The sequence below is a fragment of the Oenanthe melanoleuca genome, chromosome Z, assembly GCF_029582105.1.
Source record: "Oenanthe melanoleuca isolate GR-GAL-2019-014 chromosome Z, OMel1.0, whole genome shotgun sequence".
Classification (NCBI taxonomy): domain Eukaryota; kingdom Metazoa; phylum Chordata; class Aves; order Passeriformes; family Muscicapidae; genus Oenanthe; species Oenanthe melanoleuca.
In genome coordinates this window covers 38,697,535-38,716,669 of record NC_079362.1, presented here as the reverse complement: position 1 = coordinate 38,716,669, position 19,135 = coordinate 38,697,535, and the positions used below count along the sequence as shown (strand labels likewise).

Genomic DNA, 19,135 nt, shown 5'->3' with positions numbered 1-19,135 from the left:
AAAGGATGAATGGAGAAATAAAAAAACAACGTACTAAATTGGTACTAGAAACAAAATTATCATGGGTTAAATGCATTCCCCTAGCCTTGCTGAACATTCGGACTCAACCCCGGGCGGATTTGGGAATTTCCCCATTCGAGATGTTATATGGCATGCCCTATAGTTTAGAAAAGGCACAGACAAACCCAAATGTTAGTGAACGATACATTAACGAGTATTTAATAGCTTTGATGAAATTCAAAAAACAGCTATGGGAAAAAGGAATGCTGGTTCAGAGACCACCATTAGATCTTGTATTACATCAGGTTCAGCCCGGGGATTGGGTACTGGTCCGAAGTTGGAAGGAAAATCCGATAACACCCAAGTGGGAAGGACCTTACCAGGTGTTGCTTACAACAGACACAGCAGTACACACTGTGGAAAAAGGGTGGACTCACGCAAGCCGAATCAAGGGACCAGTAGATCCATCTAAATTCACCAACGACCCCGGGTGGGAAGTGAAGGGCACACCTGGGAGCCTGAAACTGACACTTAAGAAGCGAGTAAGCTCTAATTAAAAGACAAATTACATAATTCTCACCCCACCACAGGTATGAGACTTTTTCCACATGGGAGATAGACTGTGGGATCCAACATACTATTCCTTCCTAGTAGAGCTCCGAGCAAAAGGAGCACCAGTGGGGGGGAGGGGAAGGTCTGCTGAATACAGCAGTAAGAATAAGATGTAATGCTGAAAATTGCTGGGGGAATTGTAACCCTTTTGTATGCTTTATTTGTTTAATTTGTAAGGAGGAGTGGTGGACCCATTGCAGCAACAGTTACCCTCCAAGGGGAGTGTGTAAAAATTGTTATTCGGACCAAAGGCTACTCACCTCTCAGGTCCTGGCTACCAAAGTGGCTGCCAGAGAACTTTTAAGAGGGTCTGAAGAGTGGTGAAAAATTTTTACAAAGGGGATAAACCCCCAGTTCTATTGTTATCACTCTAACGAACCTGCCCCATTTGTGGCTAGGATAGTAGCCGCCCTGTGCAGACGGTGGGTACCTGAACTCAGTTGCTATACCCCTCAAATTAAGAACCGCAAGTGGTATAAATACATAAAACGTATCAAAAAGCATGGGTCAAACTCCTGAAGAGTACTCCTGCTGCCGAGAAGATGGAACTCCCCATAGCTCGATGCAAACGAGTTGATGGGCAAGGCAGAGGAGACGAGAGCAGTGGAGGAGGGCGCCTAAGCAAAAGGGGAAAACGAGAAACAGGTACCCAGAGCCGTCAAGAGTTCAAGGGAAAGGAAAAGTCTGAGGTAAATTGGGAGAAATATAAAAAGAGCTGTTGTGGAAAAGGGGGAAGCTACCACCTCCAATTAGGGATAGTACATATGATCTTTTGGGTGAGTGTATCTGCAAACCATGAACCCTTTAAATGGTCACTAATACAATGGGAAGGTCAGAAAGAAATTCAAACACAAATTACTTCGAGAGGTCCTAGCTTTAACATAACCCTGGATGACCTACTTGATAGGACCTAGCCCCTATAGTGTATTCTACATGTGTCCAGCATCTAACCCAGGGAGGTCATACTGTAACTACCCCGGAGAATTTTACTGTGGATATTGGGGCTGTGAAACAATTTCCCTGGGATGGTCGGTCCAAATCCAAGATAAATACTTAAGGGTTGAAAGAGGTCCACATGGATGTAAAAAGCCCTGGACAGATCCGTCAGGGGTGGTGACTTATATCGGTACTTGCAAATGGGTCTATCTTAATGTCACGCAACCCCAAGACCCAGGACGGGTAGTAGGAAAATTCTGGGGAGTTAGAATATGGGAACCCGGGAAAGACCGGGGGGGGGCATATTGTTATAAAGAAGGAAATTGTACCCCACAATCCTCAACTTGTTGGACCGAATCCTGCAATAACAGACTCAGAAGCCACGATAATAAATCAAGGTGACTTAGACAACATGACCCCAGAAAATTTCACGGAGGCCAATAATAGATCACAGTTAATGGAGACCACGGCCATGACACAACCAAGTAGAGGGACCCTATGGAAGATCCTACAAGCCACCTTTAGGGTGTTAAATGGCACATACCCCAATTTAACTAAAGAGTGCTGGTTGTGCTACAGTATTAATCCACCCTTTTATGAAGCCTTAGATTCTGTAGCAAAGTCTAGAAAAATAAACGGGACCAATCCCTCCTTGTGCCTTTGGAAAAGGGGAAAAGAAAGCACCCCAGGGATATCGGTGGCTCAGGTAACTGGGAAGGGGAGGTGTATAAGCAACATACCTCAGGATAAAGACCACCTCTGCGGGGTAAAAATGGCTGTAACCGACTCCCACAAACCGGCCCAATGGTTAATCCCTGCTGCAAACACCAAGTGGGTTTGTAACACATTAGGGGTAACCCCGTGTATATCAACATCTAATTTCAATGAAACATCCAAATACTGCATTCAGCTCATAGTAGTCCCCCGGATTGTGTACCACCCAAAAGACTATGTGTATGCTCATCAATTCACTCCAAAACACCACTTAGAGAAACGAGAACCGTTTACAGCCCTCACAGTTGCTATATTACTAAGTATAGGAAGTGCTGGGGTGGGGACAGGAGTGGCTTCCTTAGTGAACAAACAGCAAGGATTTAAGGATCTCAGAATTTCAGTAGATGAAGATTTAAGTAAAATAGAGAAGGCAAGGTCTCGTAAAATCAGTAAGATCTCTTTCGGAAGTTGTATTGCAGAATAGACGGGGATTAGACCTGTTGTTTTTACAGCAAGGGGGACTGTGTGTGGCTTTGCGAGAGGAGTGTTGCACCTATGCAGACCACACTGGGATAGTAACTGACACCATGGCCGAGCTCCGAAAACAACTGGAGCAGCGCAAGAGAGAAAGGGAGGCCCAGCAAAATTGGTATGAGTCTTGGTTTAAATATTCTCCCTGGCTAACGACTCTCTTGTCAAGCATAGCTGGACCAGTGATTTTAATAATTTTAGGGCTTGCTTTCGGCCCCTGTATTTTTAACAAAATAATTAGCATTGTAAAAAGCAGGTTAGAAGCCGCTCACCTCATGTTAATATGAGCAAAATATGAAGCCTTAAATGGGGAAGAGGCAAAAGATTATCTGGAGTTAAGTAGGAGGGAATTACAAAGATTTAGCGAACAAAAGTAATAATATAGAAAAAGGGGGGACTTGTAATAAATAAGGGGCCTTCTGTTCGCCTGACAGGCCTTAGACCTTGAAGGAATATTGCCAGAGACTTGTGAGGCCAGGATGTTAATTGTTCTGCTTTGATCCTCTGACAGACCTTGAGAAAGATATCGCCAGAACTTGTTAATTGTTTTGCTCTGCTTGCTTGCTCGCTTGATAGGCCTTAAAGTAGAAGCCAGAATGTGTTCTGCTTTGCTTGCACAATCACATATTGTTTTAAGTGCCAAGAAAGGAGTCAGTGGCTGAGGAAGACTACTCACCCTCCTCCCCCGACCACCAGAAGGCAGAAAAAGACCCCCTAGCAACTGGAGGAGCATGCGCAGAACTACTGGAGGAGGAGCACGTAACCCGAAAACTGAACAGCATAAAAGAAACAAACTAAGGGGGGTGGGGTGCGACAGTTAGTGGAGCGAGACTCCTCTGTCGCCCAGCACTGATTTTGCTTTTGCTTTCTGTAACCAATAAATCTTTTAAATTGTTATTTGATCTATTATGGCCCATTGCACTCATTTATAACAAGGATATAGGATATAGTTTATTAGCCAGAGTAATAGAAAACTGTTAGTTAAACAAAAGTAACTTAAATGTTCGGATCCCAGTATTATATAGAAAATATTAGAAGAGCTACAGGAATCATAGATAATAAATACTTGATCAATAATTTATCTTAATACTGACAAGTACATTCCTAAAGTCTCTTGCGTTTCCACTCTTTTCAGTTATTAAGGACTTCTTTTACTTTAGCTGCAGAAAATCACAAATTGCTTCTCATTTATGACTATGTTCTCCACAACATGGCAAATTCAAAACCCAGAATAATTGTGAATCATCTTACAGTACCTCTTACTTCTAGAATAAATGGGGAAGTCTGTAGTCCTCTTCTCTGAGAACCACCAGTCAAACCCTCTTGGCCTCATACTTTCAAACACACACAACCTTGGGGAACTCTGATATGAGGGTACTCATTATACCTTTCAGAACTTAATGGCAGCATTTCTGACACGGAATTTTATTGTGTCAAGTGAGCTATCTGGATGGTATCTGAAACATACCACTTCAGTCACGTTTATTACCAGATCTTGAGGCAAAGTCCCCAAATCTGGTTTTAAGTAGGTTCACAAAAATTACAATCAAACTCTTATGACTCTATTTCTCTTTAATTTTGTAAATTCAGCTGCTAAATTTAAATAAAGATTTCAAGTAGAAGGATCTTTAAGATACTGTTAAGGTACAATAGCACCTTATTCCAAATAAATAAACAGCATTCCAAATAAACATGACTAAAACTTGCATTCTAAGTATAAAACTCTCACTTTTCCTTGAATCAATGATAAGTACCTCCACACTGCAAATGAACATTTTACTTTCCACTCTTCCTCCTCTTCCTCCTCCTCTCTTAAATCCTACCCACCAGCAACCTTAGCTTATGAGGAAAAACACAAAATAGGAAAACAGTTAAAAATATTCTTTTGACGTCAGGGCCCAAGCGGAACAGGTCACCATTCGGACAACAAAGCACATTCCAAATTCCGAACTATTTTTAAGGAGTTTTAATACTTCCAAAATAAGTAGAACAGCCTTTTTGTGCATATTTATTACATTAGGAGACTAATATTACCAATTAGGAGACTAGATACTAGGTAAGCACTTCAGTATGTTATATAATCAAAATATATCATTCTTTTGACTCCTTAATCACCCTTAACTTGATTGTAATACAGCATGGTTGGTACAGTAATAAAACAAAAGAGAATTAACTTTTTCAGTGCTTCAATGATTATGATAACCATGTCACAAATTTACTACCTAATAGATATTGTGAAGTAATGCCAAGAGGAAAAAAAAAAGTAGCAATTATCCTGAACATTTTACTATTTTCTCATTTATTACTTCTCTACATCAAATATCTATTTCTTCACCTTGTTCTCAAGTATATTTTTCATCTTCACCTTGACAAGTCTCCTTCTGCTTGCCAAGTACAGAAGAAAATTTAAGATATATTTAGATAGGAGGTAAGAGCAAACATAATTTATTTCCTACTTTAAAGAAAATCTGTTACCAGCCCCTCCCAAATAAATTTTAAAAATAGTTTACTAGGAAAAAAAGCAATTTTTTTAGGAACTTCAGAAAGGCCCAAGAATAGTAAAGACTATGTGAAAATTAAAAACATACATTATTTATTCCTTTCATCTTATTTTCCAGTATACCTTGTTGAGAAATTAGCTTCACAGGCTGGTTTATAAATTGGTACTAAGCCTAATCTACATACACTGGCAGTCCAGCAGTCAGGAATAATTGAGAGAATAACTTCTATCTTCATTTTAGACTGGTGTGCTTACAAGCAGTGTTAATTAGGGTTCAATTTTATTTAGTAACTTTCCACACAAAAACAAGTTTGCCTATTTCTCTTTTTGCCTACATTAGCAGTTATTTTACAGCAAGAAAAAACAACTATTATAGAAAACTGCCTGTCAGCATGCATGCTTTCCAAATTAAAACAAATTGCATGCACACTTTCCAAATTAAAACAAATTGAATGCTGTATCTTCCCCTGGAAATAAAATCGAAAGACACAATTTTGCCAAAAGAAAGGAAAAAATTAATAGCTAAGTAACCTGTGAAATCTGGCAAACTAAATAGCTGTCAACCAGATGGCTGACATTATCATTCAATGTTTAGACTGAAAATTCTCCTGGAGAAAGCAATTAACTCTTCTATTTTGCTGCTCTGTACTTGTTTCTTCTTTACTCTGATAATTGGTAATTTAACAGAGTTGTCTTCTGAATTACATTATCAGGTCTCACAGGAAAAAAGCGCTCAGTTTTCATGTTTAAGTGACTGTAGCCTCTAACAGCGCTAATTTTGTGAACAGTTTCACCTGAGTATCATTGCAAATTGCAGAATTATATTTCCAGTTGCAGTCTGTTGCTCTGCAGGTCTAGAGAAGATGTAATGCCCTGAGGAAGCAAGCTTTGCTGTGATTCATACAAGATCTCCCTTTCACAGATACTCTGAAAACATTACATCTTTCTCTCCCCACAAAAGGCCTGTATGATCATGACAAAACTTTCCTCTACCAGAGTGTGTTTGGACACTGGAACAGGCTCCCCAGGGCAGTGGTCAAACACAGCCTGACAGAGTTCAAGAGCATTTGGACAATGCTCTCAGCACATGGTATGACTCTTGGGGTGACCTGTGCAGGACCAGGAGCTGGACTCAATGATCCTTGGGGGTCCCTTCCAACTCAGCACGTTCTGTGATTTCTATTTATCAGGCTTCATGACCCCAAAAATATTATTTATTAGCCTCACACAAAATTAATTTTAAAACATTCTGGTTCCAATAGCTTATCTTGTAGCAGCAGATCTTCATTCTAACTTACCCCATTTCAAGAGGCTTGAAAATAAAGAAAAAAACCCTCTTTAACGGGGAAAGCTGAAATAATATCTTAGCATATCCATCTAATTCTTATCTTCTACCCACAGGAACAGTGAAAGCAGGAGTGATATCACTGAATTTTACATATGTTATTTGTTACCTTTCCATAATGAATCTTAACAGGGCAAGAAGGCAGTTAACTATACTTTCAACCACAAAATCTGTAAGTACCAGCCTACATAATGGATTTTTAAGAACAAATAGAATAAAAAAAATTCAGATCACAATCCACTGGAAGCCACTCCTGCTAGGAACACAAAAAAGAAGTTACTAATACTTCAACACCATCAGTACTTTTTTTTTTTAAGTTAAATTTAAGAGGAGAAAACAGGCAATAAATTAAGTTACATCTCTGGCCATAGAAGCCTCCATGCAATTCGGCAAAGTACCAAAACATACAATGTCCTAGTTTAAAAGAATTTCAATGCCAGTCGTGGCCAGAACAAAATCCAGTAAGACCCACATAAAGCTGTCTATACCACAAGAAGACAGGAAATCAGATGGATGCACAAAATCAAAATTTGTTCCAAGGCAATTAGGCAAATTCCAGATTTGACCAGTGCACACTGATGTTAAGCAGATCAACACAACTTTCAGAACAAAAGCCAGGCTTGAAAGAAACGGGTTCTGCTAGCTTACCCTTTAACTCTTCCGTATGTGAACTGCTTTCCTCTTACCAGTGACTGACCACAAAGGTAACAACAATACACCTCAAAATACAGCAGAAGCTAGAATTTACATCCTGGGCATGGTGAACAGAAACACAAACAAGTAGACACCTTGAAACCTCACTGTTTTCTAGAAATGGGAGTGGTGGGGAAAGGGGTTGTGAAGCACATCTTTCAATCTATTTCCTCAGTAAGGTTTATGAACTTTGTCTTGCAATCTAAATAGTAAATCTTACAAGAATTTTTGGCAACACTCAGGTCCCTAGAATGTAGCAATTGCTACTAGTGCTGAAGGAATGAAGTTTTTGTGGGGCTAGCTCTAATGAAAATTAATGTTCAAGTATCCTTCAATTTAGTTCACTGGACAGGGTCTTTTCATTCAGTCCAACTCATTTTCAGCTGATTTCCATGACAACACTGGAAATAAAGAAGACACAAGGGAAACTGCAGTTTAACCAGCTATGCAAAGAATAAAGGCAACTCTGGAAAGAGACATTAGGTCTGATCGAGCCTTCAAACTACACAAGGAAGAACTGTCTGTGTGTCCTGTGAGCAGTGCTGGGCCCACGGTCTGACAAGGCTGGGAAGGTCCTTGGATGGTCCAGAGGAGGACAGCAGAGCTGGTGGAAGGGCTGGAAGGCACATCCTGAGAGGAGCAGCTGAGGGCTCTGGGTTTGTTTGGTTTGGAGAGAAGGAGGCTCAGGGGTGACCTCACTGCTCTGTAGAGCTGCCTGAGGAGGGGACCTGGAGAGGGAGTGCTGGTCTGCTCCTGGGATTTCCTGGAATCCAGTAACAGGATTTGTATGAATGGTCCAAATCCTCATCAGGGGATGTTCAGACTGGACACTGGGAAATCTTTCTTTACCACTCTTTAGGAAAATGGTCAAACACTGGAAAAGGTTACCTACAGATGTGAGTTTTGTTCAATGCCTGTCAATGCTTTAAAAAGAGGCATTTGGACAATGCACTTAATACTAAAATTAACATTTGTTCAGCTGTGAATTGGCCAGGCAGTTGGACTAGATGATTTTTGTCCCAACAAAATTGTTCATTACATTCCATTCTGGTCTGAACATAAATCAAACCATCCAAATCTCCCTCATCATAGAACCTCCTCTTCTACCAACTTGTATTCTGCTCAGCTGTGTTCTACTTGAGTGGAATACAGAGAAATTTATTTCCTTAAAATTCAGTCCCTCGGGGGAAAAAAAAAAAAACAAACCAAAAAAACCCTAGGGAAAGATTAATTCAAAGTTTCACCACGGAATAAACAGCATTTGGTGTCAGTTACATATTATGAGCTATCAGTGACACGCATGTTGCATATACACCAATCTTTGGCACTTTCTTTTTTAGAAATTTATGTCCTGCAATTAACAGACATATTATACAGTAATTCCCTCAAGCATGAGCAGAAGCATATACACGGAACTGTACACAGAAAGTTAGAACATTAATCCTCTCATCAGAGGAGTCCAATATCACCTGCAATATCATATAAAATGTGTATTCCTTTTTATTACTTTATCAAGGAATAGCGTTTACTTCCACCTGTAGGTACTAAAATTACAAGAAGGCAAGGGGAAAATCTAAAAAAGTTCCTGACAGAGCATAATCTTCCTCCAGCTAAGGTGTGGGGGTTGAGAGGGAAAGCAACAAGGACACAACCGCTTAACATGTAGAGAAGAATGACTACAGAAAGAACTGCCTTTCTTCCTTCAACTAAATAATAAATGAACACTAAGGGGCTTGATATTTCCAGCTTCTTTAATAGCCATACAACTGCTACATTCAAGCTTTCCCCCTGTCTTACACTGGTATATGAAAATAAGACGTATGTTCCAAACCCTTTATCGCAAGTATTTGAACATGAGGTAAAATACTGACTATGTTACTGATATCCAAAGCTACTCATACAGTCAGGTTGTAATTCTTATACTAGGAATTTTTACAAGAACCTCTAATATTTATTTAGTAATGAAGCACATATCTTTCATTGAAATCCCTGAGTTCTAGAGAGCTAAAGCATTTCTGCATGAGCATAAGGATGCAGAGGAACAAATAGAAAACAATTTGTTCGAATTCACTGAGGAAACAAATAAAAAGAGATAAAACACACAAATCTCATATAGTCTAGCCTATTAGGAAACACTGTTTTTCAAGGATTTCCTCAAAGATAATCCATTATTCACCTTAAGCTCCTCAAGCATGACATGATAATTTATGCAATGATGGACAATATTCCACCAAAAAGAAAATGACCACACAAGAATCACAGGATACTATTTTCTTTTCAGTTTATATTATACATATTTACCTTTATATGAACTCAAGTGACAGCTTAATAATTGTAAGCAAAAAAAAAAATCTTTGAAAAGTATTCACAGAGTCCACAGCAAAAGCAAGCTTGCAAATGAAAGAGTGCACCTCTCTGGCATAAAAAGAGTCTCATACTCTCCCCCGCTCCTTTCTCTCTGACTACTCACACTAAGAAATAGCCACAGAATAAAATCTTCAGAATAAAGATGTATTTATGGCACTAAGTACACCTGACAGAAAAAGAAAAATGTATTCTTCAGAAGAATAAAAATAACTTCATGACATTCACATCAACATTTACACCTTTTTGTTGTACATTATCTTAACACACTCCTACAGATCCTTGTCCCTGGAGTTCATTGACAAGGTTTCATGCTATTCACAGGCATTAAATCAGGCTATTCATTCTTTGCAAACAAGAAGAGATAAGTTTCCTCAGAAACATCTAGAGCAAAGACTTTTGGTCATTCATTCAAACTCATACCACAGCAACAATTAGCTATGTGGGCATTTAGAATGAAGACAGGGAACTGACATTCAAATTGATGAGACAATGACTTGTGGAATTTTCAGATAATTATTCCTGTATATTTTATGAGCATTTATGTGTTTTTAATGTGCTACAGAGGATCCTCTGACTTGTCAATAATGCCTCAGTCACATGTGTTCATAAAAACCTCGCAACTTTGCCCTGGCATGAAATTAGAACTGTGTTTTCCTCTTATTTTATGGGAAGTGAACAGCTTATGAATGTGGTCAGTTGATGATAAAGGAGAACTTCTCACGTACAGCACAGAAAAAAAAATGCTAGCTGGTGGTATGTCTCTTGGCCTCTTCTCCCTGGACACTCATATATGTCAATTTAGTTGACACCTTATTACAGTCCTATCTGGAATACTTCAGTATGTCACATAGTTAATCAAGATTTCTAAAAAAACCACATCCAATGAATCTACTAATAGGGAGGAAGGACAGTGCTATAATTTGGCTTCAGGAGTCAGAAGGCTAAGAATCCAATTCCCACTTCTTACACATCTGACACATGATACTAAAGAAATCATTAAAGTTAGTTAAATAAGGTACAATCTGTGTTACCACTGCAGAAGCCTGATTAGTTCTTCGCTGAATGTAAAGAATGGTACATTTACTCATACATTTGTTTACTTAAAAACAAACAAAAAACAAAAAAAACAAAAAAAAACCAACCAAAAAACCAAACCAAACCAAACCAAACCAAAAAAAAGTCCTAAAACCAAATATCTGGTAACATCAGATTTACTCCATTTACAACTTTTTTTTTTATTTATTCCTCTCAAAGATTTGCAAAGTTCCTTTTGCTGCAGTAGCGTCATGGGTTTCATTTTGCAAGATCACCATAAATGATGCTGTGCAGATTACACCTGAGTAAGTAATCTGTCTTTAGACTGTGTCCAGTAACACCTATATAACTCATTACTAGTAAAATTATGAAACTATAGCCCACAGTACTGCTAAGAAATACAGTTGCTATTGAAAGTTTAAAATGCACGGAGCAGTACTATGTCACAACCCTGCAACCATATGCAAGACTGATGGTTGGAAAACTAACAGAAACCTCTCACAAGCAGCACCTGAGTCCACCCTTTATCACTACACAGAGTAATAGCGTTCTTGAACAAATTTTAAAGAAGCTGTAATCAAAACTTCTGAAATTCAGAAGAGTAAGTTATGATTGTTAATATAAATAATCTAGATTTCTTTTCATTAATTATTTATGTTTAACGAGTTTATGATTAATATAATACTAACAGGGTATTTTGCATCTCCAAATCATCACATGCCACTTGACGTAGCCAATCTAAAATTAATATTATTTATATAGTAAAACTCATAACTAACTCTTATTAATTTTAAATATTGTGCAATAACTTGCAAAGTTATTGTCCCTCTCCAAGAACATAATATTTAACATACTGTACACTCCTGTACACTCCTTAGAAAGCAGACTAACTGCATGGTCCTAAAGTGTTCTTGGGAGCTGGTGATATGTGCCATGAAGCCTCAAGTACGAAGAACTTTCTAATTCCCATAGCTGCATGAAAGGAATTACAGATTTTCAAGGAGTATTACCATTGTCTTCATTTTAATAACATTAACAACGACAGCAATTTATTATAGCATTAACTGAAAAACACAGTCTGGGAATACCCTTCTTGTTGAAACCTGAATTGTTTATGGTTTTATTTTTGCGAGCTGTTCTACCACTTTTACATGTAGCAAGATCTTCACAATCTGGCATACTTTTGTGCATTGTTTAGATCAGGTTAGATCAAAATATGCTGTATCCATTAAAAATAATTCTTAAAAAATAACCTGATAAATCAAAGACTGAAGATTAAATCTTCCTGTAAGCACCAAAAATTATTCCATATATCAAATTATATATATATATATATATATGGAATATGATTGTATATCAAATTATTCTAACACTATGAGTTTTTATTTCAGGAAAAACTTGTTTCACCTATCTTTGTCACTCTTCTGAAAATCCTCCACCCAAATGTCTGAAAAACATCTTTGCCAAAAGCAGCATTTTCACAGCTGTAGGGCAGTATACTGAAATATATGTTTTAGGGAAAAAGAAAAGAAATTATAATTTAAAAGCACACTTAGAGCTCAAGGCTGTTCCACTGATGGAACAACTGTGTCCAGTGCCTTCAAAGGGATATCCTTTGTTGCTGTAACCCCTCATAACATCACCCCAACTCCCACCAGTGCCCCTTATGACACTTTCACCCATGGTATCCTGTAGTTAATTTCATGTGCACCCACCCAGCTGGTCCGTATGCATGTGCTGACCAGATGGAATCACAGAATCATACAATGTTAAGGGGGTGGAACAGACCCTAAAGATCATCTAGTCCCAACCCTCCCTGCCACAGGCAGGGACATTGCCCATGAGACTAGGTTGCTCAAGGATTTATACAACCTGGCCTTGAACACTGCCAGGCATGGAGCATCCAGAACCTCCCTGGGCATTCTGTTCCAGTGTCCCACCATCCTCACAGGAAAGAATTTCTTCCCAATACACAACCCGAAGTTCTCTCTTTCAGTTTGAACACTTTGCCTCTTGTCTTATTGCTACAGATCCCGATGAAGAGTCCTTCTTCAGCTTCCCTGTAAGCCCCCTACAGATACTGGAAGGCTGCTATGAGTTCTCTGCACAACTTTCTCTTCTTCAAGATGAATAGTCCCAACTTCCTCTGCCTGCTTTTGGAAGGGAGGTGATCCAGTCGTGGAGGACTACTGCCCAAAAATATGGGGAATATCAGCCTTTCTCTTTGACCCTCCCTTCAAATTTTAGAATATATGTAGGAATAGAATCATCATAAAACCTTTAGCCTGCTTTCAAAGTTTGTTAAAATTATCATGTTCAATCCTTAGTAGCCAAAGACATGGAGAGGCAGAATCACACACATCTCACTTCCTGAGGAAACCAAGATAAAAAGCACAGAAGTTATTACCAAAACTTGATCCATCCTTGTAAGCGAGAAGATAACCTTCGGGATCTGTTCCCTACTCGGGTTTTCCCAGTGCCATATTCCCTGGAGAGAATCCTGCGGAGCGGCCCAGCCCCGCAGCGCCGCCGCTGCCCAGGAGGTGGCAGCAGTGAGCGCCCGGGGCCCTCCCCGCAGCGCCAAAATCCAACATTTTCCATGGATCTGGCAGCGCCTCGCGCTCTGCCCTCAGCAGTGTCTCCACCCCTGCCTCAAACACCGTACGGTGTTACCACACAACTTTTCAATATTGAGCTAAGAAGGGGCGATAGCATAAACCCAAATAATGGAGCAAGCAATTCATGTAACTCAGAACATAATTAATTTATTGGGCGCAGATAATAAAGCTTTCTTTTCACAAAAGAGATGGGGGACAGCTTCAGATCCGTTAATTGCATATCAGAAAAGAAACCCCAAATTCTGAGAATTCTCCTAGCTATCAAAAGCCCATCTAGATTAGATCCTTTCCCTAAAGGGTTCTTCACTCTGAGAGAGAGAGCACACTATCCCATTTTAGTTATTTTAGTTATTCTCCCACATGAAAAATGGCCATTCGGAAAAATTTTGAGAGGAGTGGAAATTTAATTACCTACATTTGTGAACCTAAACTCAAAACTTAAAATGTCAAACTCTCCCAGCACTTACGGGACATTTGTCTTCCCTAATCTTTAGCTTAAATTAAAGGCCAGCTATATTTTCTGACAGTATTCTTTAAAAGCCTACTCTACTAGAGTTCCTCCACCACAGAAGATATCTGTGTCAGACTGCACAGTACAAAAGTTAGCGAAGTCTGCTAAACCAGAAACAAATTCCCCTCTGTCGACCAACCTTTTAGGAAGGTATCCATGTATCATTGCTGCACCGATCTTGAACATATATTGCAAAATGACCTTTTGTCACTGTTTCTTCCCTGGAAGGAGGGGGAATAGGAAGACGCAGGCAGCACGGATGTTGATGTCTCTCTTTGCAGATGTTTTCGGTACCAGATAGCACCTACACAGGGAATTATGTATAGGCTGGACGTGGACTTTTTAGAGGGGCATGTAGCAATAGGACAAGGGGGAATGGCCTTAGAGCAGCTTAGGCTACGTGTTAGGAAGAAACTTTTCAGCGAGAGAGTGGTGAGGCACTGGGACAGGCTGCCCAGAGGAACCAGGGATGCCTGACCGGCGGAAGCGCTGCAGGCCAGGCCGGACGGGGCGCCTGGCACGGCCACAAGCGCCCACAGCAGTGAGGCACGAGCAGCTCCGGACACCGCGCAGAGCCAGGCCCGGCCCCACGGCCACCTCCCTCTGCCGGCCGGAAAGCCCCAGCGAGGGCCTGAAGCCGGCCCGGCGCCCCTCTGCCATGCCACCCCTTCCCGGCGGGCTCGCCGCCGCCAGCCCCGCGGAGGGGGGAAGGGTCCGCGCTGGGGATGATCCCCTTCCCGCCAGGACAGCCCCCTGCCCGCGACCACCGCGGCGCGGCCAGCGGGGGCGGCACGGGCGAGAAGCCGCCGCTCCCTTCCAGCGCCTGGGCGGCTGCCGCCGGAGCTCCGCGCTCCCGCTCCGTCCCGCCCCTCCCGCCGCTTACCGCGCCCGCCGCGCCGCTCCCTTGGAATTTCGCGCGCGCTGCCCCCGCCGACCGGACCGCGCCTGCGCAGGGGGAGGGGCGGGGCTTGGAGAGCGGCCGCCTGTGCGCGGGAGAGCCGTGACAGAGCCCGGGCCGTGACAGAGCCCGGGCCGTGACAGAGCCCGGGCCGTGACAGAGGCCGGGCCGTGACAGAGGCCGGGCCGTGACAGAGCCCGGGCCGTGACAGAGACAGAGCCGTGACAGAGACAGAGCCATGACAGAGCCCGGGCCGTGACAGAGCGTGGGCCGTGACAGAGCCCGGGCCGTGACAGAGCCCGGGCCGTGACAGAGACAGAGCCATGACAGAGCCCGGGCCGTGACAGAGCCCGGGCCGTGACAGAGACAGAACCGTGACAGAGACAGAGCCATGACAGAGCCCGGGCTGTGACAGAGACAGAGCCGTGACAGAGCCCGGGCCGTGACAGAGCCCGGGCCGTGACAGAGACAGAGCCGTGACAGAGCCCGGGCTGTGACAGAGCTCGGGCCGTGACAGAGACAGAGCCGTGACAGAGCCCGGGCCGTGACAGAGACAGAGCCGTGACAGAGCCGTGACAGAGACAGAGCCGTGACAGAGCCCGGGCCGTGACAGAGACAGAGCCAGAGCCGTGACAGAGGCTGGGCAGTGACAGAGACAAAGCCGTGACAGAGACAGAGCTGTGACAGAGCCATAGCCATGACAGAGCCCGGGCCGTGACAGAGACAGAACCGTGACAGAGGAAGAGCCGTGACACAGCCAGAGCCGTGACAGAGCAAAAGCCGTGACAGAGCCAGAGCCATGAGAGAGCAAGAACCGTGACAGAGCCCGGGCCGTTACAGAGCCCGGGTCGCGACAGAACCATAGCCATGACAGAGCCCGAGCCATGACAGAGGCAGAGCCGTGACAAAGCCATAGCCATGACAGAGCCAGGGCTGTGACAGAGCCCGGGCTGTGACTGAGCCAGGGCCGTGATAGAGCCATAGCCATGACAAAGCCAGAGCCATGACAGAGCCAGAGCCGTGACACAGCCAGAGCCGTGACAGAGCCCGGGCTGTGACAGAGACAGAGCCGTGACAGAGCCAGGGCTGTGACAGAGCCAGGGCTGTGACAGAGCCAGAGCCGTGACACAGCCAGAGCTGTGACAGAGCCCGGGTCGTGACAGAGCTGGAGCTGTGACAGAGGCAGAGCCCTGACAGAGCCAGAGCCATGATAGAGCCCAAGTCGATGCGGGAGCATGTGTCGGGTTCAGGCTGGGAACCTGGGGAGGTGCTTCACCTCAGCAAAGTGTGGATGGTGCTGGAATAGGCCGTCCAGTACCAAGCCTGTCTGAGTTCAAGAGGAGTTTGGACAAGACTCTCAGGCACAACATGGTGTGACTCTTTGTGGATGTCCTGCTCAATGCCAGGAGTTGGACTTCCATGGTCCTTTTGGATCCCTTCCAACTCAGGATATTCTGTGGTTCTTTGGTTTTGGATCTGGCACACAGTTGGCTTTCCGACTCAAACACGAGACATCAAGAGCCAGAGCTGGGACAGACAGAAGCCTTGTGGGTCTTCAGGGCCAATGCACTTCCATGGGTCCCTGGTGAAACTCCGTTTCCTGCATATGGAAAACTCACTGGGTGAGCCAGCAATTTGCAAAGCCAGTCTGACCCTGAGCGTGCAGCTCAGGAGCAGCTCACTGGGAAACCAAACTGACCGGGATATGGTGTCCCCAGTGGGGGGTGTGCCTTCTCGGCCACCATGCACCGAATGCTGGCAGTGGCCATGGTGCATGCCCACAGTCTTTGTCCTGGGCTCTGACCATGAATTAATAAAAGCCTTCAGCTTTACCGCTTCTGGTAAGACTAAGTGCAAACACGTTAAACTTTTGCTTCTTTTCAGTTTTCTGAACATAGCAGGTCCTTGTATCCCTGTGAGCAAAATGCTATCATATGAGTACAGACATAGAGCAAATAAGAAACTTTGTTTTGAAAAAGCTTAGGGTTGGAAATAAATATTCGATTTACTGAAATTTGTGTTGGTGCCAAATCAAGTGAAAAATATAGACAGGGTAAACCCTACTGTCCCTCAGTTTGTTATAATGCATTAGTAATAAAACTACCAAGATCTGACACTGGTCCTCAAAACAATCCTACTGAAAATACAAATGCTACACAAGCTGACTACTTGGTGAATTTTTGCTTATCACTCCCCACACAGTAAGACTGTGAGTCTTACTTAATTCTTTTCCTCTCGTTCTTCCTCTTCAACTCACCTACTCAGTCCTTCTCCTGTTTACCCTGGTAGCTCTTTCACTCCTGCCTGGTTTTATCTCCATGTTCACTATTTGCAAAATAGAGCTGGTAAGAAGTTGCTACTGTATTTCCACCCATCTTTTTGAGAAACCATCAGCACACAGAATTCTCTGTTTCCTAGCATCTTCCTCCAAATATGTATTCTTACACCACCTTGTCCTTATTTCTTCCTTGAAGAAATTAAATTAGTAAGGCACTCATTGCATTCCCACCTATGGAAAACAAAACCGATTGTCTGAAAGAACAAAGTCACTATGGCAAAACTCTCTCAAATCTAGGTTGAATTGTTGCTTTTCAGATGGATTTTAAATTAAATGGCAATGATGTCATTAGTCTGAATTATAGGCTAGTTTGTATTAGACTTGTATTCAAGATTTAAAGTCTGCTTGAACATATGACTACTGTGGCTGCTGAAGTTAAAGTTGCTGATTTTCTTTCCATAATTTTATAAGACCAGCTGGTGTTCAAACTCCTTACTCCCATTCAGCTTTCATACTCCTGCATTCTTGCATTCTTTTATTTTTTAGAGGTTGCCTCTTCTCTGATCACCCCTGCTTTCAATTTTCTATAAAATGAGGCATCCCTGTTAGTACAAAAGCAAATTTTACTTACCCATATAGTGAAATCCCTGTGCATAACTTAAATTACTTCTTAAAATTTCATCCCATCAAATCAGAAACACCTGATGAATTAAAGGCTTGTTTGTAAAAGTTTCAAAGTTCTTTCTTGGGAAACAGCAACCGGTCATCAGGCAACCCATCAAGACAAACTGTCAGGAATGTTTCCTGTACATCCAGCACATTTGAGACCACAACTTGGAGCTTTGTATGTAATGCCCATATTCACACAGTGAGTCCAGTTCATAAATCATGCAACTCTTTTAATCATTCTATTCCTCTTTTTTGTCGAGTGAAATCATGGAAGAATTTGTATTTGCTTTCTACCATCAATTGTGTTAACACTTTCTTAAATGTCAGCATTATTTGTTATTTCATTCATGACACTTTTTAGAGTTCTAGTACCCTGGAAGAAGTGGAAGAAGTTTGATAACATCATTTTTTATGTTTCTGATTCAATGTATTCTAGAGTTGTCTGAACTGCATTTCTATCCCACAGTCAGAGTAGCAAAAAACTGCCTTTGTTAATCAGTTTGATGTTTATGCCATCAACTTAAGACAATTTTGTTGCTACGATTTTGTTGCTACAATTTTGTTGGCTCAACAAGCCAACTGCATGAAAATTCTCATGCGCATCTGAACATATGGCTAAAAATCATCATAATATAGTAGCAGCTGTAAAAAATAAACCCAGGAATTAAAAAAACAAACCAAACTAGAGCATTTAAGGAAGTCATGGGAAAGGGTATAATAGACAAATGTATAAAAAATAGGAGCAAATAAAAAAACAAAGATGAAAGTAATTCACTAATATGAATGAGCTCCAGTAGGTGAAAAGAACATCTGAATTACCTTCAAAGGACCCTCATTTTAAATAGTCAAAAAATAAGTGGCAATGATACGAATGAAATAGGTAGTACAAGTCAAGTGAATGCCAATACAAATGTTATGTTACTTCAGACAGTCTGTATGGAGTTTGCCACTCCCACATTTAATAAATGCAAAACATCTGAGGTTAAAAAATGTTATGGAGACTATTTCTTTAGCCTTGATCTTTAATAACAGATACTACTACATATAAAGCTAATGCAGCTGCCTTAGAGAATTACTAATAGCTTACAAATAATATTTGGAACTATTAAAAGTCACCAGAAATAGTACTGCTATAGATAAGAATTCCATTACTTCAAACCTTGAATATTTTGGAAAGGATATTCCAAATACCAGAGAATTCCTGGCTGCTCTCTGAGAGCCCTAGCAATCTCCTCTTCCCCAAGGTATGTTGCCAAAGCCCCTCATTAAGCTTTGCACTTTGATGAGACACAGCAGATACTATACTTTAACTCAGGGCAAAATATCAACATTCAATCTTTTGGCTAGTATTAATTTGGTTGGAAAAAAAGTCCCTTGTTAGGGGAAGAGAAAGAAATATGTATTTGACAAGTTTGAGAGGAAAAAGGA

General features: G+C 41.8%; 1 protein-coding gene across 2 annotated transcripts in view; it reads right to left on the bottom strand.

Annotated features, from left to right (window-relative positions):
- Positions 1 to 14,786, bottom strand: part of FANCC (FA complementation group C) — an 83,104-nt gene extending 68,318 nt beyond the window's left edge. For both annotated transcript variants that reach the window (XM_056514246.1, XM_056514247.1), the window contains exon 1: positions 14,746 to 14,786. The gene's annotated coding sequence lies outside the window, so the exon portion shown is untranslated. The remainder of the gene's footprint in view (positions 1 to 14,745) is intronic.
- Positions 14,787 to 19,135: the final 4,349 nt, after the last annotated feature.